The following is a 24,839-nucleotide window of genomic DNA, read 5'->3' on the forward strand; positions in this document are numbered from 1 at the left end:
AGATTAGTGACCTTGTCCCATCATCCACAGCAGAATGAAGCAGGTTTTCTCTTTGTGATCACTATTTTCCTATCTACAGGTTCACCAACCATCTCTTTCATTGTTTATTTTAGAATTTTCCCCAGAATCAAAGCGGAACTCACTGACCAATAGTTTGCAGATTCTGTTTTCTTTTCTTTCTTAAAAATTGGGAATTTGTCCTTGTCTAACCATTTCTCTCAAACAATACTGATGGTGGCTCTGCATCACATCTGCCATTTCTTTCAAGACCTCAGGATATAGTTCATGTGGTCTGGATGACTTGAGTTCACTAAGAACAAGTGGTGCTTCTTACTTATCTTAGGTCTTAACTCCCTTTTAACTCTCTTTCTTTTCTTGTTTTTGTTGCAAAGCCCACAATCCTTGTCAGAAAAAGCAGAAGCAAAATAGGATTGAGAAGCTCTGCCTTATGATTGGCTCATCTACTTCAAGCAGAGGCTCTACCTCTTCAGTTATCCTCCATTTTCCTCCCAATTGAGGCAAAACCCTCAAAAATCCTTTTCTATTGTCTACAGTTTCTCCCATCAGCACCAATACATCCTGAGTTTTAGCTTTCTTGACTCTATTTTTACAGGACCCTACTAAACTCATCTGTTCCTTTTTGGTTACCTGCCCATCTTTTGTCCATTTCTTTTAAAAATCCATATTGGTTGGTGAGATCCTTTTCTCTTCAGAGACATTCTATTTGGAATAATTTCTCTTTCCATCTTCAGAATTTTATTTTTGAGTCTCTCTATCTCTCTTTTTGGTTTAGTTTCTTTCTCATATTTAGTTCATGGGATCCTATCAATCTTTCTAGGAAATACTTTGAAATTGTTTGTTTTAGGGAGTTTTTGTTGTAAAAATATTTATCATAGGATTTGGTCTAGAATTGTTCACTACTAGAGTCTTGTAGAAGAAAGAATAATAAATAGGCTTAGAGTTAGAAAACTTTTGGGTTGGAATTCTGCCCCTCATACTTCTTAGTTGAGAAAGTTAACCCATTTTTCTTCAGCAAAACAGGAGGTGTGTTTAACTTCCTAAATTCACCCTTTCCTTGAATTTCCCTCTTTCTGTAAAGGACTCTATTCCTCTTCCATCATCTTGAGGATGTTACCCAGGTAACGTCTGTGCTATTCTCGGCTCCCCATTCTGCCATAGCCCTCATAGTCAATCAGTACCCAAGTCTTGTCAATTCCCTCTTCACAACATCTCTCCTACCAGGCTTCCTCTTTCCTGATGGGAACAGCCCTCCTTTAGACCTGGCTGACAGGTCCAACAATTCCTTATCCCCTTGTTTCCTCACGCTAATCTTCCCTCCATGTGGATGGGGTCAAGTTCCTCCTTGGCTAAATATACATCATTGGTTCTGATACCTTTTAGATCTAAGATGAAGTCTTTTGTCCCTAAAACCTGTCACAATCTGGGATGCTAGAATAGGGAAAATTAGGATTCTAGAATAGGGGAAAGGGCTTATCTCCCTGTTATTTGTGAATAAATCAAGGTCTCAGAAAGGTGAAGCCGAGTATCACACAACTATTATGCCTCAGAGGGAGATCCCAAATCCAAGTCTTTTCACTCTACGACCAACATTTTTTTCTACCACACCCCATTACCTCTCTAAACAAGAGGAGATACTAGGCTAACTTCAATCCATTCTTTGCTTCCCTGAGTAGAAGCATAATCTTGCTTTATCAATTTTTAAAGCTAATTATGTCCATTTTCATCTATTATGGGAGGAAGTATCACAGGATACGCTCCTATAATATTGCTGCTATCTAATAAAACATTGTGAAGAATAGTAGTCATCCTTCTACTTCCTCATCCTGTGTTTAGAATTCTCTTCTTCCCTTCCACTGCCACCTCTTCTACTCACTCCTTCCTTCCATAAAGGACCCAGGGACCACATTTTATCTGAAGCTTTTCCTAATCCTCCAATTGTTGGGGCTTATTTCCTCTTGAAATAACCTTCACAAGATCCTAGATTTAGAACTGGAAGAGATCTTGGAAACCAAAAAGGGGGTTAGGGTTGGAAACCAACTCTACCTTCATAATTTTGCAGATGAGGAAACTGAGGCAGAAAGAAGCTAAGCAACTTGCCAAGAGTCTCACACTAAGTGTCCAAGAGGGGATTTGAACAAAGGTGTGCCTTGTCCAACACTTGGGCCGTTACATCTTTTGTATGTACAAATCTGGTCTGGGAGACATCCTGGCTATCACTTCACCTGGAGTCTGACTCTCTAAGATTGTGAATTGCAGGTAAAGTGCCAATCTACTTTAGAAGAGTTTAGTTTTTTCACAGTTAACGTCCTTCACTCCTGAAAGTCTAGATTTGAAATTCCCATCTCCCTCCAAAAGCAAACAATAAAGCCAATAAACAACTTCCCCCTTAATATTTTTATATTTTTTAAAATTAAAGCTTTTTATTTTCAAAATATATACATGGATAATTTTTAACACTCACCCCTACAAAACCCTGTGTTCTAGTTTTTTCCCCTCCCTTCCTCCCATCCTCTCCCCCCAATTGGCAAGGGATCCAATATATGTTAAACATGTGCAATTCTTCTATACATATTTCCACAAGTATCATGCTGCACAAGAAAAATCAGATCAAAAAGGGGAAAAAAAGAAAAAATAAAATGCCAGCAAATAACAATAAAAAGAATGAAAATGCTATGTTGTGATCCATACTCAGTTCCTACAGTCCTCTTTCTGGGTGCAGCTGGCCCTCTTCTTCACAAGATCACTGGAACTGACCCGAATCCTCTCATTGTTGGAAAGATCCATGTCCATCAGAATTGATCATCGTATTATCTTGTTGTTGCCGTGTACAAGGATCTCCTGGTTCTACTTGTTTAGCTTAGCATCCGTTCATGTCTCTCCAGGTCTCTTTAAAATCATCCTGCTGGTTATTTCTTACAGAACAATCATATTCCATAACATTCATATACCATAACTTAGTCATTCTCCAACTGCTGGGAGTCCATTCAGTTTTCAGGTTCTGGCCACTACAAACATGGCTGCCAAAAACATTTGGCACATGTGGGCCCCTTTCCCTCCTTTGTGATCTGTTTGGTATATAAGCCCCGTAGGAACACTGCTGGGTCAAAGGGTGTGCGCAGTTTGATAGGCCTTTGGATGTCGTTCCCAGTTGCTCTGCAGAATGGTTGGATCCATTCACAACCTTAATATTTTTTAAAAATCTCATCTCCAGTGTAGGTCTTGAGAAGATCTTGAGAGCAGAGACTTTTTTCTCTTTGTATCTCCAAGGTCCTATCAAGGGTCTGGACTTTCAAAATCACTGAGTAGAAGGAATCAATGATAAAACATCTGTTAAAAAAGCTTACTGTGTGCCAAGTTCTGTATAAGTACTTGAAGGCGGGGGGCAAAAGGAGAAAGGTAAAAAAAGGTAAAAAGGCAAAAAATATCCCTTCCTGTGATCCTCATAATAACCCAGGGAGGTAGTGTGATCCCACTGAGGAAACTGAGGTAAACAGTGTTCTATCCAATGAGACTTATTCCCAGAGTCAAGGGCATCTCCCAGAAAGAGACTGCTTAGGGCGGGAACCTTGGGGAAGGAGGAGGAGCAGGGGACATAGGCTCCAAGAAGCCCGGATGGACTCTCAGCTCCTGCCCATGATGAGCTGGTGTGTGGCCTGATGCCCCTGATCCCCCTCCACGTACCCCTTAGGTTTCTTGCTGTTCCTCACACACATTAGTGTTTCTCCAGGCCTTTACCCAGGCTGCCTGCCATGTTTAGTCCCTTTCCCTCTCAGACAAACTGAGGCCTGGCAAAGACCTGGATTTAGAACGGCCCAGGCTGGGCCCAGGCCTGTGGCCCTCATCCCGATCCATGCCTTGCCCTGGACTTTGGTGCCTGGAGGCGAGGGACGCTGATGGCCTGGCTCCACCCGGGGTTCCCTTTAATCCAATGCAGGCACAAATCAAGCTGTCACCTGTGTGATGTCACTGGGGGCGTGGCGATGAAGGGTGACCCACAGTGACCAGTTCTGGGAATGTACATGTAAAACTGGGGCATCCCTGCCCTCCGGAGAGGGCTCTCAAACAATGGGAGAACAGCGGCCTGGGCTGGGTGTTTAATCTCCCCAAAAGGACTGTCAGGTGATTCTCTGGCCTTCCGGGAGGAATGGGTGGCGGGGTGGCGCAGTGGGTAGAGCCTCGGGCCTGGAGTCAGGAGGATGTGAGTTCAGATACAGCCTCCGACATTTCCTGGCTCCAAGGGCCTGGCCAGGTGATTCACCAGGTGTGCCTCACTTTCCTCATCTGTAAGTTGAGCTGGAGGAGGAAGTGCCCCCACCCCCACCCCCGTGTCTTCACCAAGAAAACCCCCTTTGGGGTCACGAGGAGTGATGATCCAGAAGGAACGGGAATGTTCTAATTACGCTTTCTGGGCAGAAAAGTTCTTGAAGAAGCCTGTTCCTGGCTATACCAGTGGTGCTCAATGATTGCCCAGGTCAGGGAGAAGAATCGCTCTGATGGAGAGTAGGAGAGGGAAGAACATCAAACACAGGCACGGGATCTGTATTCGAATCCTGTCTGCGACCGAGTGGCCTTGGCCAAGTCCCCACCGAACCAGCCAGGAGTCGGCTCTTTCGGCTCCGGATCCGCGACTTGCCGGACCGCCCTGCTGGAGATCAGCCCTTCCCTGGAGGGGCTGAACCAATGCCCTGCATGCAGTAGGCGCTATATAAATGCTGCTTCCCTCCCCCTTGCGGAACTCCCTCCTCCTCCTCCCCTCAGAGCGGGCAGTTCTCGGCCCCGCGGGTGAGGACCGCGTCCCCGGTGGGCGATGCAGCCCGGGAGAGCCTGGGGGCCGCAGACGCCGGCTTGCCTGCAGTAGCCGCGCTTTCCCTCTAGGGGTCCTCAGCGGCGCAGTCTTTGACAATTGCAGCCGGCTCGGGGCCCCGGGCTGCGTCCCGGCTCAGCGCTCGGCGGAGGGTGCGGGCAGCTCCCGGGCGGGCTGGGGGCGGGGGGGGGGGGGGGGGGCGCTGTTTCTGGGCGAGAAGGCCCCTCCGCGCGGGCCGCGGGGTCGGGAACTCCCTGCCAGCGGAGAGCGCCACGGGCCGAGCCGCTTGTCCCCCTCCCCCTCGGGCCCGGGCTCCGGGGCGGACGTTCACAATTAAACGTTAGAATGCGTGCGGAGGGGCGCACCTGCAGCAAAGGCCCGGAGCCGCTCGGCGGGGGCTCCCGAACCGCGCTTCCGACCCGGAAGGGCGCCGGCCCCGGTGATGGACCCAGAGGGGCCGGAGGAGGGCCGGGGGCGGCGAGAACCGGGTCCGAGGTGAGAAAGGCGGCACCGGGGCGCCGAGCCTGTGTCCGCAGCCCGCCATTGCGCTCCTTCCTTCAGCAAGCGTTTTAAATTTTAGTTCATTACAGCTTTTTATTGACAAAGCGCACGCATGGGCCATTTTCCCACATTAACCCGTGCAAAGCCTTCTGCTCCAAAATCTCCCCCCTCCCCCAGCTGGCAGGTAGTCCCACACGTGTTAGACACGTTAAAGTACATATTAAACCCAATATCTGTGTACCTACGTATGCAGTTATCAGCAAGCGAGCCTTTTTAAATTTTAGTTCATTAGAGCGTTTTATTTTTATTTTATTTTTACTTATGCACGGGCCATTTTCCCACATTAACCCGTGCAAAGCCTTCTGCTCCAAAATCTCCCCCCCTCCCCACGATACATGTTAAATACGTTAAAGTATACGTTAAACCCCATATCTGTGCACATGTGTATACATAGCAAGCGAGCCTTTTTAAAGGCCTCGGGAACGCAGACAGGCCAGAAACTCCCTCGAGGACGCAGGTCAGAATCGGAGCTTTTAAGCACAATTCTCTAATTTTGCGAGACCGGCCTGTGCCTGTGTGGCACATATGGACGTGTGTGGCGGGAAGGATACCATGGAGAGCTGCCCCTGGAGCCAGGCGGTCTCAAGTTCAAGTCCTGCTTCGGAGGGCAGGGGGCTCTCCCTTGTTGCTGTTTGTCCTTCCTTCTGGAGGAGGTCCGTGACATCAGGGAGGGGATGCCATGACGCGCAGGTGAATCAGGTTTCAGTGAGGGGGGCTGCCTCACGTTCCCTGGCTCTGGAAGGCCCTCACCGTGGGGTGGCCAGACCCAGATCAGGAGAACTGAAGATGGCCCTGGAGTCAGTGGGAGACCTGGGTCTTTTCAAGCTAAGGTCTTTCTTCCCATCTCAGTTTGTCTGAGACAATGCTCATGCAGTAATGAAGGCCAGGTAAGAAACCAGGTAGAAAATGGCCTCTTTTATCTAGTCAAAAAAAAAATAAATAAAATCAGTCTGGGAGGGGAAGACCCTGCACCCTCAAGGTTTCTGGCCCAAACAAAAACAATGTTATTATACTTACTCTGAGCCACTAAGCCCAAGCCATGATCAGTATTTGAGGGAACACCTTTGGGAGATCTGAGTCGGTGGGAGAGCCCCAATGTGGCTACACCTCCTTAAGAGAGACCCACAGGGAGAACCCCTCAGGAGGTGGGGGCCAGGGTTATGCACAGAAGGTGCAGACTTTATTCTCTACAGTCCTGCAGAAGATGACAGTCCCTTCTAAGACCCCTTAATTGATAATCCGTTGCCTTTGAAGATTATCTTCTATGGTATATTTATATTTATCTAGTTGTTTACATGTTGCCCATCACACTAGAGGACAGGTCCTTCTTTTCTTTTTGACCTTTTTCTGTGTCCTCGGTGCTTAGCACAGTCCTTGGAATGATTATTGACGGACAAAGTGCTTTACTTGCATTATCTCTATGGAAGTCCTTGGTTTTTCTCCTCTTCTCCCACCTCCCCTGCATCCAATCGCTTGCCCAGTCTTGTCATCCTTAGCCCCCCATCCCTCATGTCCATGTCCTTTTCTCCACTCGGCCAGCTCAGGCTCTCTTCACCTCCTGCCTAAATTGTGAAATATCCTCTGAATTTGCCTCCTGCTTCCATCCTCTCCCATCTTCTATTCCTCCCTACCAGGAGCTAAGACCACAGTCCTAAAAACCCAGGTCTGATCATCTAAAAACGCCCTTTCCCCCCAAAGTTTCCATTGTCTTCCTGTTGCCTTTGGGGAAAGATATAAACTGCTCAGAAGTCCATAAGGTAGCTGCTGCCATCTTTACTTGCATCATACTCAAACACCCCATTCCATTTCCCATCATTGAAACTTTATGTGGGCAAAAACAGTTCCTCTGTGTGGACCAAATCCTCTTCATATTCGCCCTTTAGTATCCTTAATTTCTTTCTAAGATCTTCTCAGGGCTCACTTTCCATAAGAAGCCCTTCTTGGTTTCCCTAATAACTTTCTGTGGGTCTCTCTCTTTCTTTTTCTCTCTCCCTCTCTTTCCTCTCCCTTTTCTTTCTTCCCCTCCCTTTTCTTTCTCCCTCTCTGTGTTTTCTCTGTCTCTATCAGTTTATCTCTGTCTTCCCAATAACTTTCTTTCTCTCTGGTTCTCTCTTTCCTTTTTTCTTTTTCTCTTTCCTCTCCCTTTTCCTTCTCCCCTTTCTCTTTCTCCCTCTCCCTGTATCTCTCTCTCTGTCTGGTTCTGTCTCTATTTGTATCTCTCCATTTCCCTCCTCTGTTTCTTCTTTGGAGTCAGTGCAAGCTAGTATAATTTTACAACATAAATACTTTCCTTAGTTGTCTTCGTGGAAAGGAAAGCTTCCAGTGCATTGGGTAGATTTTCTGTGGAGAATTTGTGGGAAGATATGGAAAAAGATTAGTTAGAATAAGATCTGGATGAGCTGTGATATATACGTTGGAGTGATTACCCATTCGATGAGATCAAGGACCTAGGAAAATAGAAAACTGAGGTATTGAAGAATGAATCTGTTCAGTTGGGAACAGCCATCTTCTGAAAGTAAGTCCTCCTTCCAGTTCTCCACTTTTGATTGGCATGCGAATATACCTATAAGGAGCAAAATGCTCCTTGTCACAATGAACTCACACAAGTAGCAGCCCTTCACTTGCTGCCTGGCTCTATCCTCTCTGCTGTTTCTGCTTGTTTAGCTCCTGCCCACCATCAGGCTTAATGAAGGGCATATTGGAGGCCACCAATTTCTGCCAGGCAGGAAGCTGGACTCTTAATGCATTCCACCTGGTCACCTAATTCTTACAACTAGCCTTTGTGTAGCAAGATCTACTTCCTCTCCAGGTTTTAAGACTTCATGAGACCACATTGGGGAAAAAACAAAACCAAAAAACTAGCCTTCAATGTTTAAATGTTGCAGATTATTAGCGTCTCTCTCTCTCTCTCTCTCTCTCTCTCTCTCTCTCTCTCTCTCTCTCTCTCTCTCTCTCTCTCTCTCTCTCTCTCTCTCTCTCTCTCTCTCTCTCTCTGTGTGTGTGTGTGTGTGTGTGTGTGTGTGTGTGTGTGTTGGGGGAAGGGAAAAAGACAGCTGTGCTCTTTTTAGTCCAATTAAAACAATCCTGAAGAAGGAGTCTGGTTCTTTAGCTTGGGTCAATAATCACATAGATAAACTTTGAAAAATATCCATGGGCTTTGAGCAATTCAAATTAGGAGGAAAACCCCAGAACCCCTAGATCCTAGGATCATAGAATTGAGACCTGAAAAAATGGGAGATGACAAAGAAACCTAACCAGTCTGTTTTTTAGATGACAGGATGGGAGATCTAAAGAGATTTATCTAAGATCATGCATATAAGTGAGTAGGAGAAATCCAAAATCTAGGATCCAAATCTAGGGTTTCTGATGCTGAATCTATGATGGTCTGATCAGATGAATCCAGATGGTCTTCCATAGTCTGGTCCCACCTCACTTATTGTGGATTTGGAACCAGAGCAGGCTCAAAAATCTCTTTCTGCTGCTTAATCCATGGAGAAATGGGCAAGTGACTTTCCTTCTGCAGATCCTCTCTGAGGAATGGGCCACACTATGGGATCTCAAGTCTCCTTGAGCTCTACATCATGTCTCAACTCATTTGTACTCCCCAAAACACTATACCATCTTTTCTCCTTGCCACTTGACTTAGTGTCCACCAAGGCCACCATATTCATCTGTCTCTGTCTTCATTCATGCTCCTGTCCTTTCCTCAACTCCGTCCAAAGCCTCCTTCCAAGCCCAATAAAGGTGGAGCTGTTCCAGGAAGTCTTGGAATAACTGCAACTTCTCCTCTTCCTCTCCTAGGAAGTTCTATAGTCAAGTCTGTCTGCACAGAAGAAATATCTTGGGTGGTCTTTCAGGCTGAACTGAGAGATGTGGTAAAGTTTTCTTTTGGTAAGAGATGGAAACAACCCATGATGGTCTCCCTCTTCCCATCCCACCTTTGTGCAGCAGGGGAACAGTTACATCAAGCAGGCACTTTGGTGTTGGAGTATTAAGGTCAATCAATCAATCCACAATCATTTATTAAGCACTTGATGTATGCTAGATAAACAAGGAGACAAAAAAGCAGCCAGAACCCATCCCTAGCAGGAGGCCTCCTGATGGGCTGAGAGGGAACCAATGAGGACACTTGCCCAGAGCATCCTGCAATGCTGCTAAGCAATGGAGTCCGGTCCTAAGGAGAGAAAAATATTGTCAATGTGTATTCAGGCAGGGGAATAGTGCCCTGCAGGTCCCATGGCAATCCAGGATGTGGCCGGGGACATTATTTATTGATAAACTCAAGCTTCCTTGCCCCCAACAGGTTGTACTCTGGTTCTCTGGTAGCATTTAGTTTTTTGTTCTTCAATAGAATTTTATTTTTTCAAGTACATGTAAATATAGTTTTCAACATTCATTTTTGTAAGACTTTGTGTTCTGCATTTTTCTCCTTCTCTCCCTTACCTCCCCCCTCTCCAAGGCAACAAGCAATCTTCTGTAGGTTAAATATGTGCAGTGCTTTTAAACATATTTCCATCTTTGTCATGTTGTGCAAGAAGGGAAAACCATGAAAAAGAAAAAAAAAACAAATGAAAAAGGTGAAAATAATGTGCTCTAATCCTCATTCAGTCTCCTTAGTCCTTTTTCTGGATGCGGATGGCAATTTCCATCACAAGTCCATTGGAATGGCCTTGGACCACCGCCTTGTTGAGAAGAGCCAAGTCCCTCACAGATGATCTCCATATAATCTTATCGTGACTGGGTGCATTGTTTTCCTGGTTCTGCTCGCTTCACTCAGCATTTGCTGGCATTTGTATCTCATGAGTCTGGGTGAGGCCTTTATCTGTATAGTGGATAGCTCTTCCACACCGCAGCATCTGGGGTGATTCTTACACTAAGAAGCAAACTAGATGGTGCAGTGGACAGAGCTGGCCTTTGAGACAGGAAGGGCTGAGTTCAAATCCAGCCTCAGATATTCACTGTGTGGCCCCGGGCAAAGCATTCAACTTCTAGTTGCCTTAATCCACCAGGGAAACAAATGGCAAACCCTTGTGTCTTTCCCAAGCAAACTCCAACGTCACAAAAGAGATGGACATGATTGAACAGTAGAGGGAGGAAGTGACTCAGTGGATATCTCTATTCACTAATAAGCTCTCTATCTTATTGGAACTCCAGCTTGAGACATTGGGCAAAAGATTTAACCCTAATTGCCTCAGTTTCCTCATCTCTCAAATGATCTGGGAAAGAAATAACAAACCACTGCAGTATCTCTTCCAAGAAAACCCCAAATAAGGTCATGGAGACTCCACCACCATTGAAAAACCACCGGCTGACCCAAAAGGAATGGTAATAGTGATGGTAATAGATCAGCATCACACCTGCCATTTCTTCTGGACCCAAGGATGTAGCTCATGGGACCCAGGTGACTTGAATTCTCTAAGGACAAGTGGGTGTTCCTTATCCCAATTGGGATAAAGAAGAATGAGTCAGGATTGAGCAACAGCAGCAAGAAATAACTAAGAAAGAGGTGCTATCAGTCAGCTTAGAATAGTGTCTGGCATCTAGTCAAAGCTTTTCCAAGTGCTTGTTGACTGTGTGACGGGACCTCAGTGTCCCTGTCTGTAAAATAAGCAGTAAAAGGATTCTCTCCCATTCTTTCTAGGTCTGATGTTTGTGATATTTGCATAATGCTTTCCCAGTTTCAATAATTATCTGGATGAGGACTGCTGTTTACACTAAAGCTTCTTAAACTGTGACCTCACATGAGGTCAAGTAACTGAATGTGGGAGTCAAGAAATTATGATTTATCATCAGTAAATGTTTGATTTGTTTACCTATTTTATATTTCTATATAACCTAGCAGCAGTAGTAGCAATAGTAGTAGCAGTAGTAGTTAACACTAGCAGTAACAACAGCAGTAATAGTAGTAGTAGTAGTAGCAACAATAGCAGCAACAGCAGTAGTAGCAGCAGTAGCAATACTAGCAGTAGCACAATAGCAGCAGTAGTAGCAATAGTAGTAGTAGCAGCAGGAGCAGTAAGCAGTAGTAGTAGCAATAGTAGTAACAGTTGCAATAGTAGTAATAGTAGCAATAGTAACAATAGTAACAGGAGTAGCAGTAGTAGTAACAATAGCAGCAGAGCAGCTGCAGCAATAGAATAGCAATAGTAGTAGTAGTAGATGTAGCAGTAGAAGTAGCAGTAGCAGTAACAGTAGTAGCAGCAGCAATAGTGGTAGCTGTAAGAAATAGCAGCAGCAGCAGTGGTAGTACTACTACTAGTAGCAGTAGTAGCAATAGTAGCACTAATAACAATAGCAGTAACAGTAGTAATAATAGTAACAGCAGCAGCAGTAGTAGTAACAATAGCAGCAGAGCAGCAGCACCAGTAACAGTAGCAGCAGCAGCAGCAGTAGCAATAGCAATAGCAGTAGTAGTAGTAATAGCAGCAGTAGCAGTAGTAATAGTAGTAGTAGCAGTAGCAGTAGTAAGTAGCAGCAGTAATAGTAGTAGTAGCAATAACAGCAGCAGTAGCAGTAGTAACAGCAGCAGCAGTAGTACCAATAGTAGCAGTAGTAGCAGCAGTGTAGCAGTAATAGCAGCAGCAGCAGCAGCAGCAGCAGCAGCAGCAGTAGTAGTAGTACTAGTAGTAGTAGCAGGAACAGTTGTTGCAGTAATAGTAATAGTAGCAGTAACAGTAGTAGAGTAGTAGCAATAGTAGTAGTGGTAGCAGCAGTAGTAGCAGTAATAGTAGCAGTAGTAATACTGGTAATACTAATAGTAGCAGCAGAAGCAGTTGCTACAGTAATAGTAATAATAGCAGTAATAACAACAGCAGTAGTAGCAATAGTAGTAGTGGTAGCAGCAGTAGTAGCAGTAATAGTAGCAGTAGTAATACTGGTAATAGTAATAGTAGCAGCAGGAGCAGTCGCTACAGTAATAGTAATAATAGCAGTAATAACAATAGCAGTAGTAGCAATAGTAGCAGTAGCAATAATAGTTGCAGTAGCAGTAGTACTAGTAGTAGCAGCAGGAGCAGTTGCTGCAGTAATAGTAATAGTAGCAGTAACAGCAGCAGCAGGCACCTTCTAAAATGGCAAAAGTCACTTTCCTTTTCTGGTCTCAGTTTCTTCCTTTGTAAAGTGAGGGAGTTGGGCTAGGGGACCTCTAAGATCCCTCCCAGCTCTAAATCTCTGAATCTCTGAATGAGATTCTGGGGCTATGGCCCATCCTCCAATAAACTGGTTGTGCCTGTGGATCTGGCTCATGGTCTTCATGAGCCATCGTGGCCACACATTCACCCCACTTGTGGGTAGGCGGGTGACAAGGCTCTCCAGATTTATCTAGACTGATCCCCAGAGAAAATCAAGTCAAGCGCCACCTCCCAAATGGAGGCTTTCCTCTCCTTATGGTCTCCTTTTGGAATATATTCATATATGCACCTCTTGTTCTCCCAGGTGGAATGGAAGCTCTGTGGCTGGGGACCTTGTTGTTTTTGTCTTGGGAGCTGCAGCTCCAGCACCATCACCAACCAGTCAATAAGCAGTCTCTGACTGATCAGGTCGGGTGCCAAAGGCTGCCCGGCTTGCCAGCACTTGCCTGAGCTTGTCTATGGCCCCTGGCACTGCCCTTTAAGCTCAGGCCCACACTGTGCTGAGGTATCTGAGGGGGACCCACAATCTGTCCAAATAAGAACAGTTCAGCTTGTGATAATGAGTAGCATCAGTCCCGGGACAGATGTGCTTGGGAATGCAAAAGGCTGCAAAACACATTTCTACTTTTCCACGAAGCACATGAGATTCCAGAGCATGGGGTGGGCTTCAAGGCCTTCGGATGACTTTGTTTCCATATCTGTATGATCCAGTGGATAGGTAGATGGATTTGGTGGCTCTCAAGAGAGACCTGCCTTGGACACCCAGAAGCCCACATTATGGATCTGTGCGAATATCCCTTCATCTCTCTGAATTTTAATTTCTCATGGTTGAGAGAGAGGCAGTACAGGGCAGTGGGCGGAAGGTTGGTTAATTTCCCACTGCCCCAGACAATTTCTAAAATGGCAAGTCACAAAGAAGTTAGAAAGTTTCCACACTGGGAGTCCTTTCCTTTCTCCCCCGTCCCCATGGAATCCCAGATCCTTCAGAACCCTACTTTCAATGGCTGCGGAAGTCAGAGGAAGTCTTGTATGTGACACCTCAGTCGTGTCCCAGAAATGGGAGCTCTAATTTAATCTAACGTGGATGTCACTCAGCTTCTTTCCTCCAAGTGGAGTTACTAATGCCCAAAGCCCCATCTTCCAGAGCTGCTGTGAGGATCAAATGGGAGCTCAGGCTTTGGGACCATGGAGACCTTCGAGACTCTGGCCATCTTAAGGCCTCATCAACCAACAACCCACTGATCATTTAACACCCTAAGTGCTTAAGGAGTCAAAGAACAAAAAAAGAACCGGGGCTTACCCCCAAAGACCCCAGATTTGATGAGAGGGAGAGATCTAGTACATGTAAAAGCATGTGCAAAACATTGACAAAATACATACAAGATAATTTTTTTGGGGGGGAGGCACTCAATAAATGTCAGCTATTATTATCATTGTTAAAAATATGAGGAGGAAATGGAATCTGTTCCAGCACAGAAGGAACAGCGGCCTGGGAATCGTTGGCTCTCTAAATCCCCAATCAGTTCCTGATGTGGCAGAATTGTGCACTTTCTCTCCTTCCCTGGAAAAGAGCCGGGGCTGCTGGGAAGGGGAAAGGCCTCCCCCATCAATGTCCAGCGTGGAATTTTCCCGTGGGCGGGTCCCATTTCCTCGCTCTTTACCTGTCGAAGGCTGCTTTTGACACACATGATGAGCCAGCTTCCTTTGACCGTCCCCCCCTTAGGAGGCAGGATTCCTCTGCCCACACTCTGCTCGGCGCTGACTCCTTCTCCGGGCAGGCTTTGTTTGTCTCTCACTGTTGTTTTTTTCTTCTTCTTTTCTTTTCCTTTTCCTTTTCTTTTCTTTTTTTTTTTTTTGCCCAGACTATACATTCTGAGTAAAGCAGAGACCCAAGACAGGCTCCTCCGTCTTGTTATTGTGGGAAGGCCTCAGCAGCCTCCCACGCAAAGACTTCCTAAAGCCAACCAGGGATGCCAATTCTTTTGAAGAAGCATTTTTTTTTAAACAAAAGGGATCTCCCCCCCACACACACACACGCCATCACGCCTGACAATGATTTCTTGTCTCGTTGCATCTCCAGAGCTCCCGGAGGGGTTCCATTCTGGTGGATCCTGAGTGGCAGGAAGCCCCTTCGGACCTTGGCTCCAAGCTTTCTACCCATTTACGGACGGAGGATGAGGGAGAACAAGATGTCGGCTGTGGCCTCAGAGAATTGGAACCCACCAGTCCCTTATAAGAGCTTAAGTGCTCAAGAGCCCAGACCCTCCAGCCCGAATCTACACCGAGCCCCACCCTATTAATATTTGGATTCCTCCTTCAGGGACTCTGTCCTGGTTGACAGTCCACTGGACTGTTTCAGACACTTCAGATGTCACAGCTTTTCTGTGACTCAGTTTCCTCATCTGTAAAATGAAAGGATCAGACCTCACGGCCTCAAAGACCTGGCCCTGTTCTCCATATATGAGCTTATCTTTGGGTACCTCAGCTGAGGAGCCTCAAAATCACAGAGTAAGGTATTTCGTCGTGTATCCTCATACTTTTAATAAGAGCTAATAAATCAACATTTACACCATGTACTTTACAATGATTATTCTCACCACAAGCCAGCAAGGTAAGTGTTGTTACTGTCCCATTTTACAGCTGAGGAAACTGAAGCAAGTAGATGTGCATTTGCATTCAGACCTTTCCTGAACAGGACCCCCAGCCTCCTCTGGGGCTGGAGACAGGCAGGGCCGTGGCCCAGTTTGAGGAGGGGGCTGCCCTCGGCCAGGGTCCCCTTACAACCCTCTGAGCCCTGAAACAGTCAGAAGACTCAGGTCTCAGGTGCTGCCTCTTGGAGGGCTCTGTGACTCAAGGTAAGTCACTTAATCCCAATTGCCTCAGCAAAAAAAAAAAAAAAAAAAAAAAAAAAAAAAAAAAATATATATATATATATATATATATAAAAGCCCAGGGTCTCCACTGCCACAGCTCACCCACCCATGGTGGGCTTAAGTGATGCTCAAGTATCAAATATTTCCTGGCTGTCTGAGCTCAGCTCATCCTCCAGCCATAGACAGGGTTCAGGTCCAGGATGATTTGGACTCAGTAGCTGTGTGATCTTGGTTAAGTCATATGCCTATCTGAAGCTCAGGTTAATCATCTGTAAAATGAGCTGGACTGAATGGCCACTGAGGCCCCTTTCAGCTGATAGGGGATCCTATGATTTATAAAACAGGCACAGGCTCAGAAGGGCCCTGGATCTCAGGGGCCTCTCTCTGGGGTGGCCCTCAAGGCCGGTCCAGACCCAAAGCACCAAGGGAAATTCGCCCTCCTGCAAGGTGGAGGGTCATTCATTTGGAGCCAGAGGAGACCACAGAAGTCATTTTGGTTTACAGATAAGGAAACTGAGACTCAGTCTCTGGGCTAACATTTGAACCCAGCTCCCCACCTCCAATCTGGCACACTTTTCCACTGTGTCCCATTGCCCTATAAGGGGCTCCACAGCCACCTCTCTCTCTCTCTCTCTCTCTCTCTCTCTCTCTCTCTCTCTCTCTCTCTCTCTCTCTCTCTCTCTCCCAGTTCAGCTTGCCCGCCCGCCCACGGCAGCCTGGCACCCCCTTTCATCACCCAGATGCAAACAACAATAGGAGGCCCTGCCCATATCCCAACAACTACCACCCCCTTCTGCAGTGAAAGTCCCCGAGGGCTTGGGCAGAAGTTCTGGCTGCCCCAGCAGGTGGGCTCACTCTCACCTGCCCAGGAGCAGGAGTACTAAGCACAGGGGGGGGTTTCCAGGCTGAGTCTAGTCTGCTCAGGTGCCAGGTTTTGCCCCCGGCCAGGGCTGCCCCATCTGACTTCTGGAGAAATGTCACTCATCGCGTTGCCAACTTTGTCCCCAAGTTCTCTCTCTGCTGATTGTGAGAGTCTGAGAGAGTGATTTTTCTAATTACAGGAGGCCTCTGAGAGTGGCTAAGATGTCTAGAGGAGCCACCTGGGACCCAGAGAGGTTTTAAAGGATTTGTTCAAGTTCCCATCAACACTAAGTGCAAGAGCTGCCCTTTGAACTCAGGGATCCTGAGCCTAAAGAGATTCAGACACTTGGGGGGGGTGATGGCGGGGTTTTCCCATTGAAAAAAATCCCACCATCCTTCATCACTTTGGACAGCCTCCTTTGGGGTCTAGCTTCTTGTGCTTTGAGGGTTACAGAACAGCCTTTACAAAAGTCCTTGGGAGCACCTGTAGAACAAAAGCTTTGTGACTAGCCCAGTACCAGGCACATAGTAGGTGCTTAGAGACTGTTTGGTGTCCTACTCAGCGCCCTGGATTCAGAATCAGGAAAACCTGACTTTGCATCGCATCTCAGATACTTGCCAGCTGTATGACTCTGAGCAAGTAAACTCCCTCAGCCTCAGTTTCTTCATCTGTAAAGTGGGGCTATTAATGGCACTTCCCTCCCAAGGCTGTGGAGAACAAAAGGTGGCTAAAGTTGAAAGGGACTTTGCAAATCTTGAGTTATATAAATGTGAGCTATTATTGCTGTCTTTAATAATGAGAAATGTTCATTGAAATTAGCTATTATAGAATAATACAATAATTAGAACTAAATTATTATTTTATCCATTGTTTTTTTTAAATAAGGAGGTTGAAACTCAGAGGGGCTGGGATCTTTTCAGTAGTAAGTATTATAGACCAAAGACAGTAGTCTCTCTTTGTCTCTCTCTGTCTCTGTCTGTCTCTGTCTCTCTCTCAATACACACACACACACACACACACACACACACACACACATAGATACAGATAAATCATCAAACCTAGATTTCTACTAACTCCAAATTCAGCCCCCTTTCTACTGAACCATCCTACCTCTATGGCCCTTTCTTTGAGTGTTCCTGAGTCATGGCAGATTCTCAATTGATTTTGGTCTTTCACTAAAGGATATTAGGATCACAAATTTAAAGCTGGACCTTGGGAGCAATGGAGGCTAACTCACTTTTTTTTTTTTTTTTTAACAGATGAGGAAACTGAGGCACAAAAGTTAAATGGCTTAGACTCACAAGCACATAGAGTTACTGATTTAGAGCTGGATGATTAGAGGCCAGCTAATCTAATCCACTCATGTTATACTCCATTTTAGATGGAGTTTCTCCTAAATCAGAAGATCCCAAACTGACCTTAGAATCTCTTCCTCTAATCCATCCATTTCACAGACAGGAAAACTGAAGAGATTCACCCAGATGGGGCAGCATGATCAGTGAGTGTCAGAGGAGGGGTTTGTATCCAGGCCTTCCTAGTTCTGGGTGCAGTCTAGTCACCAACAGGTCACTACAGAACAGGACTCCCTTCTCGGAATGGTGCTCTAATATATACAACAATACATAGGATTATAAAAAGAAACCAAAACTAATCCAATGAAGGCTCTTTGCTTTTCCCATCCAGTTTCACAGACCCCAGAAATCTATCGTTGGACTAGGGACCCATGGCTGAGACCGCTTGGCCTGGAGGGCCTGAGCCGGCAAAGTCTCTGAAGGCCCTGACTTGGGGAGAGAGGCTAACCCAGTGGGGAGGAGGAGCTGGAGCTGCTCCTCTCTGTGCACTTTACCGATGCTCCCAGGTGCCCAGATAGAGCACAGTTGGATGACTTGCCTCTTCCCCGAAAACTTGGCAGGGGCCCAGGCTAAACATTGCAGCCTTGGTGTTTGAGCAAGCCAGCTCAGCCCCAGGACAGGGCCCCTCCCCTCATTCCCCTTCTTGTCAGTCACTGACATAGGGGCCTCTGTGGGATCATCAGAGTACCCAGAGAAGTAGATCCTGTTTCCCGATAAACAAGGAGAGAAAAAGACATGGCACCTTGCTTGATGGCCTCTGCCCTTTCGCCGGCCTTGGCTGGAGCCCCACTAGCTAGAAGAGGCATCTCAGGCCCACAGTCTTGGGTCCCGTGGCCCCCTGGGCCTGGCTCTGGGTTTGCTTCCTGGCCCTTTGCCATTTACGAACTGGGTGATCTTCCACCGGTCTCTGGGCCTAAATTTTCCCATTTACAAAATGAAGGCAGAAGATTAAATGTTCCTTAAAGTTCATTTCCACTCAGACTTTGGAAAAAATAAAATTTGGTTTCATTAAGTATTTCCCACTTACATTAAAGTGGTTTTTTAAAAAACATTACTTTAAAAATTTCTTGAGTTCCAAATTCTTCCCTTCCTCCTGCCCTTCCCCCACCTGTTGAGGATCCAAGCAATATGATATTGATTACAGATGTGAAGTCATGCAAAACATATTTCCCTATTAGCCATGTTGCAAAGGAAAACACAGAGGAAAAATCAAGCTAAAGAAGTCTGTGTTCATCTGCTCTCAGTGCATCATTTCTCTCTCTGGGTTCTTGTTCAAATCAGATTCAGCTCAAATATTTTGTAATGACTCAATTTAAGCATTGATTAAGCGCCTAGGTCTTCTAGGCTCTGGGAAGATAAAGGCAAACAGGAAGTCCTGCCCTCAAGGAGCTTACATTCTACTGGGGGTGAGGGCGGGACTGAATAACAAGAGCATCATTTTTCAAGACTTTTTGGAGAACCTCATATGTACCTGGAGGTGTGCTCAGCATCTGAGACTCAAAGACAGAAGTGAAACTATCCCTCTGAGAGCTTTATTCCATTGGGAGAAGTAACCATACATAGATTTAAAAAAAAAAAAAAAAAACTATAAGAAGAAATGCGAAAGAATTTTGGGTAGGGAACAGATTAATTGGTCACTCTCCCCAGTTTATATCTTCTCCTCAATTTAATCATATTTGTTTTGCATATACCATATATATTTCCACATATAAATGTCTAATCCCTTGATAGAATGGAAATTTTTTTTAATTTTTAAAGCTTTTTATTTTCAAAATATATGCATAGATAATTTGTCAACATTGATCCTTGCATATCTTTGTGTTTCAGATTTTCTCCTCCTTCCCCCCACCCCATCCCCTAGATGGCAAGCAATCCACTATATGTTAAACATGTTAAAATACATGTACAATCCAATATGTATAAGCATATTTATACAAGTCTCTTGCTGCAGAAGAAAAATCAGATCAAAAAAAGAAAGTAATTGGGTAAGAAAACAAAATGTAAGCGAACAAGAAAAAGAGGGAGAATGTTACGTTGTGGTCCACAATCAGTTCCCACAGTCCTCTCTCTGGGTGTAGATGGCTCTTTTCATCACAAGATCATTGGAACTGGTCTCAATCATCTCATTGTTGGAAAAAGTGAAGTTCATCAGAATTGATCGCCATATAATATTGATGTTGTCATGTATAATGATCTCCTGGTTTTGCTCACTTCACTCAGCATCAGTTCCTGTGAGTCTCTCCAGGCCTTTCTGAAATCATCCTGCTGGTCATTTCTTACAGAACAATAATATTTCATAACATTCACATACCACAATTTATTCAGCCATTCTCCAATTGATGGACATCCATTCATCTTCCAGTTTCTTGCCACTACAAAGATTTTGCCACAAACATTTTTGCACTTGTGGGTCCCTTTCCCGCCTTTAAGTTCTCTTTGGGATATAAGCCCAGTAGAAACACTGCTGGGTCAAAGAGCACAGTTCCAAATTGTTCTCCATAATGGTTGGATTCTTTCACAACTCCACCAGCAATGTATCAGTGTCCCAGTTTTCCTATATCCCCTCCAACATTTGTCATTATCTTTTCCTGTCATCTTAGCCAATCTGAGAAGTATAAAGTAGTACCTCAGAGTTGTTTTAATTTACATTTCTCTGATCAATAATGATTTAGAGCACCTTCTCATATGATTAGAAATGATTTTAATTTCTTCATCTGAAAATTGTCTGTTCATATCCTTTGAAGAAAGGAAATTTCTTGAGGAGACGGATTTTTCATTTTTATCTCAGTTTCTCCAATGCCTGGCACATAGGAGGCACCTAAAAATGCTCATTGGTTGACTGATTGTCCTTTACAAAGCTGACAAAAGCCATCTTCCTAACACAAGTTGGACCGTGTCTCTCCTTACTGAAACATCCCTTTGCTCAGTCATTAGCTGAGTTTGGAAGCAATATGGTGCAGGGAACAGAGCCCCAGATAATCTGAATAAGAAGTCAGTCAGTCCTTACTCTTCCATTAACCAGTCCTGTGAGTGTGGGAGACTTCCTTGCTCTCCACGGAGCTCACTCCCATCATTTGTTAAATAAGGAGGTTGGACAAGATGTCATTAAGACACCTTCTGTCTTAATGAGACAAAGACATAGATAGCCAGTGACCTGTTCTAAGGAGCTTGATTGACTTCCTATCTATGGTTTTCCCATAGCCCTGAGCTCTAGTTCTTTTTCTTTTACTCCTCATTGGCCAACTCTACCTCTAAATCCTTAGACTTAGTCCCAAACTGACCTTAGAATCTCTTCCTCTAAGCCAGCCGCTCCTCCCTGTTTTTTCTGTTGAGGGTACCATCACCCTCCCAATTACCCACTTGCCCAGCCATAGATTCATTGCCTTTTTTATTCCCTAGATCCAATCAGTTGCCACATCAGCCACAGCAGTGAGGAAGAGTTAGGTCTTGAACCCAGGGTTGCCCTCCTATGGCATCTAGACTATTGGACCCAAAAGATCTCCAGTGGAATCACATATCTTTCAGGATACACAAACTGTCAAAGTTCTTTCACCCCACAACCCATCTGAAGAGATGAGAGATTGGCCTCCAAGTACCAGCTGATTTTTTTGTATGTGTGCAATTCTGGAGGAAGCAGGGAGAATGTGCTATTTTTTTCTGCAAGAACCAGTGTGCAGAGCATGTAGTGTGTAGCTTCTTTCAGTTCAGTTCAATTCCATTTGATTCGATTTAATTTAATTTGTTGTTTTCCAGTTAAGTCTGATTCTTCATGACCCCATTTGAGCTTTTTATGGTAGAACTACTGGAGGGGATTGCCATCTCCTTCTCCAGCTTATTTCACAAATTAAGAAACTGAGGCAATCGAGATAAGGTGACTTTTTTTGTAGTCACAGAGTGTCTGAGGTTAGATTTAAATTCAGGACCCTAGTTTCCTTTTATTTCTGAGATTCTGCAATTTCCTTGACTTTTCTTAATAATTAAAAGAAAATCATATAGTGGGAGAACCACCAATAGGCCTGCTTCTAGACCAGAACCCCATCCACTATACCACTTAAGTACCTTTTTTTTTTTTTTTTTTTAAGTGACTTGCCCAGGGTCACACAGCTAGGAAGTGTTAAGTGTCTGAGACCAGATTTGAACTCCGGTCCTCCTGAATTCAAGGCTGGTGCTCTATCCACTGCGCCACCTAGCTGCCCCCTCCCCTTAACTACCTAAGTTAATTTGGCAGAGGTTTATTCTTCGCCTACTATACATACTACTTGCTGGAGATTTAAAGACAGAAACAAAATAATCCCAACAATTAAAGAACTCATTCTTTCAAGAGGAAATATGGACACAGAAAAGTAATACACAATGTATACAAAATAGATATGGAACCATTTCTGTGGGACCACTGTGAGTGGAGAAATCCTATCAGAAGAGGTCTTAGGTGGGCAATGCCATTTGAACCAAACTTTGAAAGAAGCTGGGGGTTTTATTGCACATGATTATGTGCCAGGCACTATGTTACCATCTCATGGGAGGTTACGTTCTACTACGTGAATCTTTCTATGGAAAGAACAGGAACTCCTCTCCTAATACCTCTCCCCACTTTCACCGACAAAGATGTTCTATCAGATTCTTAGAGCAAAAGACCTGACTTCATGTCTCTGCCTAGACTGGGGGAGGTAGAATTTGGTGGTAAGTTTTAGTGATGACATTTCCTTTTCCTTCCACAAAGAGGGGACAAAACATCCTCACAGGCAGCTCCTTAGCCCCTCTTTCTGGCTCTGAGGTTAGTCTAAACTGAAGCGTTAGGGAATGGGTGACACTGATGGACTTTTGATGGATTTGGGATTGAGTCTGGGGACTCGAAGGCAATTACAAAAAGACAACAGGGGAAGTTGTAATACTTATATTTCCTCATAAAATTCTCTCCTTATGTTTAATCTGTAACTCTCAGTAGTGAAGTTTCCCAGTCATCAATATGACAGGACAGCAATATTGCCTCATCAGTCATGATTTACTTAATGTTTTCTGAATTTAGTAATATTTGATTAAAATTTAATGTGAACATATCATATCATGCCATATATATTATTGCATCCATTAATCAGGTAACTATGGTAATGAAATGTTAGAAGATTGGATGAAAAAATAGTCAAAGATTTGATAGATGTCTGCCATAATTCTGTGAATGATTAACCCCCCAAAATAATAAAAATAATAATAATAAAAATCAAAAGCCACTTGAGGAAAGCATCATTAATATACATTATTTTTACAATCATCCATGTATCACCAGATATTTTTAACCTTTGTTAAGCTGGATTTTTAATTTGCTAAAAGACATGAAATATTAATAACCATGAAAAATACACATTATTGTATGAAGCCACTTTCTGGCAGAATGATGCACCTTTGGATATAATTTTTTTTTGTTTCATAATGTGGGCTCAAGTGTGCTCAAAAGATTCAATCGGTACCCCAGAGGTGGAAAGACATACTTCACAAATGGCTGTGGAAGATCCAGTGATCTCTCTCTTGTTTTAAACTTTTATGCTGATTTGGCCTAAGCAGGATGAACCATTTGCCCTCCAAGCTTATTCACAGTTCTGAAATTCTGTGATCTGCCGAGAAGGATCTATTGCACTGGGCCACGAACTGGAGGATGTGCCCCTAGAGAGCAGTTCACGGGATAAAGATCTGGGGAAATTGGTGGACTGAATTCAGTGTGAATCTTTAGTATATGGTATGGCAATCTGGAAGGTAATGCAATCTTAAGTGGCTTTCAGAGAAGCAAAATTTCTAGGACTTGAGAGGTGATTATTGCATGGTATATTGCCCTAGTCAGAAAACAGCTGTAGTATTGTGTTCAATTCTGAAGGCCATATTTAAAAAGGATGTTGATAAGCTGGAGTGTCCATAGGAAGTCAAGTGGGCTTGCAGAGTTCCAAAATAATAATCTTGAAAACTAATGGAAAGATTTTAGAATGTTGACATCTCCAGAAGAAAAGATTCTTGGGGGACAAGTAGCAGAAAAGGGAGCTGACCTCCCAGGGCAGAGCCGGGGGCAACGAGTGTAAGGGGTAGAGGGCAAATCTCCTTTTGATGTTGTACTAAATTCCTAACAATTAGGTCTGTGGTTGTCTCCAGCAACAGTGGGCTCCCTCTCCCTTGGGATTCTAACGGCTGGATGACCACTTGCCGGGAGTGTTGTAGTTGGTTTCTTTCTCCGGAATGGGTGGGCTTTGATGCTAGTTTCCTTTTATTTGTGAGATTCTGCAATTTCCTTGACTTTTCTTAATAATTAAAAGAAAATCATATAGTGGGACAACCACCAATATGCCTTTCAATCTGTATCTGGAGTTGAAGGATCTGTATTTATAATTGGTCTCCACTATTTACTACCTGTGTGACCCTGAACAAGTTGTTTGTACCTTGTTAAGTCTTGTTAAGAAATAAATTGAATTACATTGAGAGTTGAAAGGATGATAGAAAGGTAAGGTATGTGGACCTTGAAGAAATAGGGTGCATTGGACCAGATGTCATCTTCCATTGGTATTGAGAGGCCTTTGATTCATCAATAATCCCAGGATACTCTAGCCTTAGGATATACATGAAGGAGTTGGACCAGATGATGACTAAAGTTCTTCCAGCTCAAAATCTATGATCCACCATTAATAAAGATCAAAGAGTTAGAACTGGAAGAGATTGCCCAGATCCAACCTCATCCCCAAAGCAGAGAAGGCAACATGGAGTAGTGGGTAGAATACTGGACTTGGATTTAAAAAGACCTGAATTCAAATATAGTCTCAGTAACTTATAAATCACTCAACTTCTGTCTGCCTCAGTTTCCTCACCTGTAAAACGGAAGGGTTGAACTCATTTGTCTCCAAGGTTGTATCCAGCAACCTATGCAATCTATGATCTTACCAAAGAGAAAATAATTGACTTGTCCAAGTTCATCTAAGGAGGAAGGAGGCAGAGGCAAGATTTAAATCCAAGTTCTCGAGTCCTAACTCTTACAGCCTTCCCACTCTGCCATGCCCCTTCACTAGGAGAGTTTGCTGTTTAAATATGCAGCCAATTGGGTCTTCTCTTAGTGTAATTTTTCTACTGTTAAATTAGGGCATTGGTAAAGCACTTTGTAGACTTAAGGTGCTATAGAAACATTAGCTATTATGGTGGTAACGTTATAGCCTTTGTGGCCTGTCCTAGGGACCTCAAGCTACCTTCTATGACATATCAATAGGG

Source organism: Sminthopsis crassicaudata, chromosome 2 (genome assembly GCF_048593235.1).
Source record: "Sminthopsis crassicaudata isolate SCR6 chromosome 2, ASM4859323v1, whole genome shotgun sequence".
NCBI lineage: Eukaryota > Metazoa > Chordata > Mammalia > Dasyuromorphia > Dasyuridae > Sminthopsis > Sminthopsis crassicaudata.